A 6282-nucleotide genomic window follows, 5' to 3' on the forward strand; every position below is an offset into this window, starting at 1 on the left:
GTTCTTGGATGATTCTTGGTTTTCGCTTCTTCTCTCATTTTCTCCCGAGCCCTAAGAGTTTCCAAAACTTTTAAAAACTGATTTGGGACTTATTCTTTACCCCTAAATAACCTTAAAACTAATTAGGAATTAATAGGATTAAAAGTCAGCTTTGCCCATACAAAAATCCGGGTTAGGTTTCCCTCTGCATGACAGCCCAACTTCCGGAAGTCATATCTCCCTTATACAACCTCGGAATTTCGCAAACTTGGCATCGTTGGAAAGATATTCTAACGAGATTTCCATCCATTAATAGAACTCATCCAAGGTCTTCTGGAGCTGGAAGCTATGGCCGTTTGAAAATAACCAAAACTCACTTTTGAAATCTGGAAATTTTCTAGATTTCCTTACTTATTTACAAATTTGATTATTCTTGTTTTTCTTAGCTTAACTTTAGTTAATTCTAGAATACGAGATGTTATAATATCTTCCCCTTGGGAACATTCATCCTCGAATGAGAATTCTTTCTCTAAGCTAAGGGTAGTAACATCATTTCAACACTCAACAACAAAAGCAAGTAATAACATCCTCCTCAGCTTCCCAAGTTGCTTCTTCTACGAATTGGTTCCTTCAAAGGACCTTGACTGAAGCATCTTCCTTTGTTCTTAATTTGCGAACTTGACGACCAAAAATCTGAACCGAAACATCTTCATAGGATAGGCTATCCTTAGTCCCTACATTCTCTGTTGGTACTATCAATGAAGGATCACCCAAGCACTTCTTAAACATAGAAATATAGAATACCAGATGAACCGTTGCTAACTCTTGGGGTAGCTCTAACTCATAAGCCACATTGCCCACTCTCTTGGAAATTCTATAAGGTCCAATATATCGGGGACTATGTTTAACCTTCTTAAAAAAACCTCATAACTCCTTTTATAGGTGAAACCTTAAGATACACTCAATCATCTACCTCAACTTCTAATGGCCTTCTTCTATTATCTGTGTAGGACTTTTGGCGACTTTGTGTTGTCTTTAACCTTTCTTGAATCACTTTCACCTTCTCCATAGCTTGAACTAAATCTGGCCCTATCAACCCTACTTTGCCAACTCCGAACCACCCAATTGGATATTTGAATCTTCTCCCATAAAGAGCTTAATATGGGGCCATTTGGAGACTCTAATTATAACTATTATTGTAAGAAAACTCAATGAGAGGTAGGTGATCATCCCAATTTCTCTTGAATTTGATTACACAAGCTCTCAACATATCTTATAAGGTCTGGATAGTATGTTCTGCTTGTCCATCTGTCTGAGGATGAAAAGGAGTACTCAAATTCACCTTTGAACCTAAACCTTTCTGGAAGGATTTCCAGAATTATGCAATAAATTGTGCACCTCTATCTAAAATAATGAAGACTGGAACTCCATGAAGTCTTACCACTTCTTGAAGGTACAACTTTGCATAATCTTTGGCCGAATAAGTAGTTTCTACTGGCAAGAAATGGGCTGATTTTGTCATTTTGTCGGCAATCACCCAAATAGAATCATGTTGCCTTTGTGATCTTGGAATGTCTTTGATGAAGTCCATATTAATCATCTCCTACTTCCATCCCAGAAGTTCTATGTTCTGAGCTAACCCTTCAGGCCTTTGGTGTTCCACTTTCACTTGCTGACAATTTGTACACTTGGCAACAAACTCAGCTATGTCTTTCTTCATGCCTTTCCACCAATATACCTTCCTTAAATTGCGGTACATCTTGGTGGAACCCAGATGAATGGAATATCTGGAGCTATGAGCCTCGTCCAAGATCCTCTCTTGGAGCCATCCACCCTAGGAACACATAATATGCCTTGGTACTTCACCAACCATCTCCCCCTTGTTCAAAAGCCAATACTCTTTGGTTATGGACACTTACTTTAAAATCAAGCAATAAAGGGTCTTGGTCTTGCTTTGCTTTCACCTCTGACACTAATGATGATTCAGCCCCATCGGTCACCACTATGCCTCCTTTTGTGGAGTCCATAAGTCTGACTTCCAGTCGTGCAAGTTTGTGCACATCTTTCACTAACTCCCTCTTTTCTTCTTCGACATGGGAAGTACTTCACATTGACAACTTGCTTAACGCATCAGCAACAACATTAGCCTTACCTGGGTGGTAATGAATACTCATATCATAATCCTAGAGTAATTCCAACCACCTTCTATGTCTGAGGTTGATCTCTTTCTGAGTGAACACATATTGGAGGCTCTTCTGATCAATGAATATATCTACATGAACACCATACAAATAGTGACACCATAACTTCAAAGCAAACACTACTACAGCCAATTCTAAGTCATGAGTTGGATAATTCTTCTCATGATCTTTAAATTGTCTAGAAGCATAAGTTATGACCTTGTCATTCTGCATTAACACATAGCACAAGCGCACTCTTGATGCATTACAATACACCATGAAGCTTTGAGTACCCTTTGGTAAGGCCAAAATCGGAGTGGTAGTCAATTACTTTTTCAACTCCTGAAAGCTTTTCTCACAAGCTTCAGAACATTGAAACTTGACTGTATTCTAAATAAACTTGGTCAAAGGAGAAGAGATAGATGAGAATTCTTCAACAAATCTCCTATAATAGCCAGCCAATTCCAAGAAACTTCGTCTATCTGTTGGAGATGTGGGTTTAGTCTAACTCTGAACTGCCTCAATCTTCTGAGTGTCAACTCTAATCCCTTCACCGGAAATAATGTGGCCTAAGAATGCCACAGACTTAAGCCAAAACTCACACTTGGAGAACCTGGCATACAACTCTGTCTCTCAACGTCTGAAGAACAATCCTTAGGTGACTATCATGATCTTCTTCATTCCTTGAATAAATCATTATGTCATCAATGAAGACGATGACAAATAGATCTAAATAAGGTTTGAAAACTCTGTTCATAAGATCCATGAACGCTGCAGGTGCATTTGTCAAACCAAAGGACATAACCAAAATTTCATAATGTCCATACCTTGTTCTAAAAGTTGTCTTGAGAATATCACATTCCCTTACTTTCAACTGATGATAGCCTGATCTGACACCAATCTTGGAAAAACAAGAAGCACCCTAAAGTTGATTGAAAAGATCATCTATCCTTGGAAGAGGATATTTGTTCTTAATGGTCATCTTATTCAACTGACGGTAGTCTATACACATCCTAAGGGACCCATCTTTCTTCCTTACAAACAATACCGGAGCGCCCCAAGGTGAGACACTTTGTCGAATGAAACCTTTATCTTACAGATCTTTTAATTTCTCCTTTAGATCTTTTATTTCTTCTAGTTCCATTCTATACAGAGGAATAGAGATAGGATGAGTATTTGGGATGACGTCTATGCCGAAGTCTATCTCCCTTTCAGAAGGGACTCCAGGTAGATCATCAGGAAAGACTTCTGGAAACTCACTGACTATAGGAACTCACTGAAGGGAAGGTACCTCAACACTTGAGTCATTGACTCGGACTAAGTGATAGATATATCCCTTAGAAACTAACTTTCTCGCCTTAAGGTTCGAAATAAAATGACCCTTAGGCACTGCTTAACTACTAGCCCACTCTATGACTTGCTCGTTTGGAATTTTGGAACTTGACAACTTGAGTTCTGCAATCTATTGATGCATAACACGCATGAAGCCAATCCATACTCAAAACTAAATCAAAATCCACCATGTCTGACTCTATCAAATCAGTCATGGTATTCTTGTGATTGATGGAAATAGGACAATAACAATAGACTCTTTCCGCTAGAATAGACTCCCCAACAGGTGTAGAAACACAGAAGGGTTCACAAAGCTTTTCAGGAAGAATTTCAAACTGATTTGCCACATAAGGAGTTATAAAGGATAAACTTGCTCCTGGGTCTAACAAAGCATAAACATCAAAAGTAAAGACTTTGATCATACCCGTGACAACATCTGGAGAGTTCTCTTGCTCTTGGCGGCTAATGATTGCATAGAGACGGTTTGCCCCTCCGCCAGTACCGGAAATGGCTCCTCTAGGTGCAGCCCTGTCTAGTGGAGCAATTGATGAAGATTGGGCTCTATTGCCCGGTTTTCCACCACCTTGCTTATTCTTGGGCCACTCTCTCATGAAGTGAACCTCTTGACCACACTTGTAACAACCTGTCTAGCCATCATGACATCTACCAAAATGGGTTCTACCACATCTACCACATGCAGAAATTCCACTACCTCCTTTTGCCACACTACCTTGGTATTGGGCTAGTCTACCCTTGAAATTCTGTTAATTCTGTCCGTTATACTAACCTATGTTTCTTGCGTAGGTGCACTAGAAGATGATGGTGCATGGCCCTTCTATTTCTGGAATGGTGGTCGACTTGAACCACCTTTTTATTTGCTAGACTCATTCCCAGTCTTGGCTTTCTTATTTCGGTACTCTTCTCTGTCTTTTAGATTCTCCTCTTCAACTTGCTACACATATACCATCATCCTGGATATGTCCATATCACCTATCAACATGGCATCCCTACCTTCCTTACTTGAAGCATGACCTAACCGGGCAACAAACAAACTCATTCTGCTCCTCATGTCTTTTACCATCTCCGGAGCATAGCGAGATAGTTGGGTGAACTTCAACCTATACTTAGTACACTCATGAAGTCCTGTTTCAAAGTAAAGAACTCCCTCACCTTGGCTTCCTTCAGTTCGCGAGGAAAGAACCTCCACAAGAAGGATTCTTCGAAGCAAGCCCAACTTGGTTGTGGTGCACCCTCATCTCTACCATCCTTCCATTGATCAAACCAGGTTCTAGCCACACCCTTCAGTTGGTATGCATCCAATTCAACCCTCTCAACATCGACCATATGAAAAACCTCAAACACCTTCTTCAACTCTTTCATGAAGTTTTTCGGATCCTTAGTAGCCCTTGAACCGGTGATACTAGGAGGATTCATTCTAATAGACTGACGAACTATCGAGGTGTCAGCCCCTTCTTGTCGAGCTCCTCTCTATTGCCCGACCTGGTTGGTTACCACTTCAGTTAACATCCGGATAGCTTCCCGAAATTTGGCATTTGTAACCTCTCCTTGGTGTTGTACATCTAGTGCATTCGGAACTTCTTATTCCTCAACATTTCTTCGGATTGGTCAACCTCTGACTGCTCTTCGTGGAGGCATGATGATCTGAAAATATGCATAAGCACGAATTAGAGAGAGATTTTATAAATAAACTCTTCGCGCGAAAAGAATATGAAACAAGGGAAACATTCCTAAATGTTGTAGCCTCTTAATCATAGATATGGCGCGCTTCACACCGACGACTCAAATTCTACAGACACGGCTTCATAGACTCCCTGAGAATCTTGAACTCTGTGCTCTGATACAAAGTTTGTCACTCCCTGAGCCTACACCCTAGGCGGGACTGGCACTCGAAGACCATTGCTAGCTTCCAAGTGAACCCTTAGCCTGGCTTACTTAACTCAGCTGAAGACTAAACTCAACTTACTCGAGAATTATAGCATGTTTAAAGGAGAGTACTTCATATAATAAATCTAGCCAAAATGGCAATTAAGTCTCAATAATTGAAAACAAACTCTAAACTAAAATAATATTGTCTACGAAGCCTCTAAAATGACTAAAGAGGGATGCTGGGACGACCCCACAACATCCTAAAATCTAGTCTAATAAAGCAATGAGAAGGATGTCCTACGGAATGCAGGGAGGCTCACCACTAACTGTAGAGCTTAGTCTAGATTAACAAAGCATTGCGTACTGATTCTGGGTACCTGGGTCTGCATCATAAAATGATGCAGGCCAACTGGCATCAGTACATTGAATGTAAGAGTATGCGAGTTGGAATGCTACGCAACTATAAAGCTTGAAATGGAGTAAGGATGAACTTACCTTGGCTCTCTTAACTCATAAGAGATAACAACTCAATATAAAGCAATAAGGACATATGCAATATATATATATGTGTGTGTGTGTGTGTGTGTGTGTGTGTGTGTGTGCGCGCGCGCGCGCGCGCACACACACACACACACACACACACACACACACACATATGCAATATATATATATATGTGTGTGTGTGTGTGTGTGTGTGTGTGTGTGTGTGCGCGCGCGCGCGCGCGCATGCGTGCGTGAGTACGTCTGTGTGTGTGTGTGTGTGTGTGTGTGTGCGTGAAAAAGACAGATATAACAGCATACCTCTTAGTCCATTAAAGATATAACAATAAGAAACTCAGCTTTACTTATATATGAAAGTAATATAGTTTTTGTGGGAGATTCTCTAACCGACAACCATCACTTT

The 6282-nt window shown here is 40.5% G+C and overlaps 1 pseudogene; it reads right to left on the bottom strand.

Moving 5' to 3' along the window:
- Positions 1 to 940: 940 nt before the first annotated feature.
- LOC114077982 lies at positions 941 to 4925 on the bottom strand (annotated as a pseudogene).
- Between the last annotated feature and the right edge of the window lie 1357 nt (positions 4926 to 6282).

Source organism: Solanum pennellii, chromosome 7 (genome assembly GCF_001406875.1).
Source record: "Solanum pennellii chromosome 7, SPENNV200".
Lineage (NCBI taxonomy): Eukaryota > Viridiplantae > Streptophyta > Magnoliopsida > Solanales > Solanaceae > Solanum > Solanum pennellii.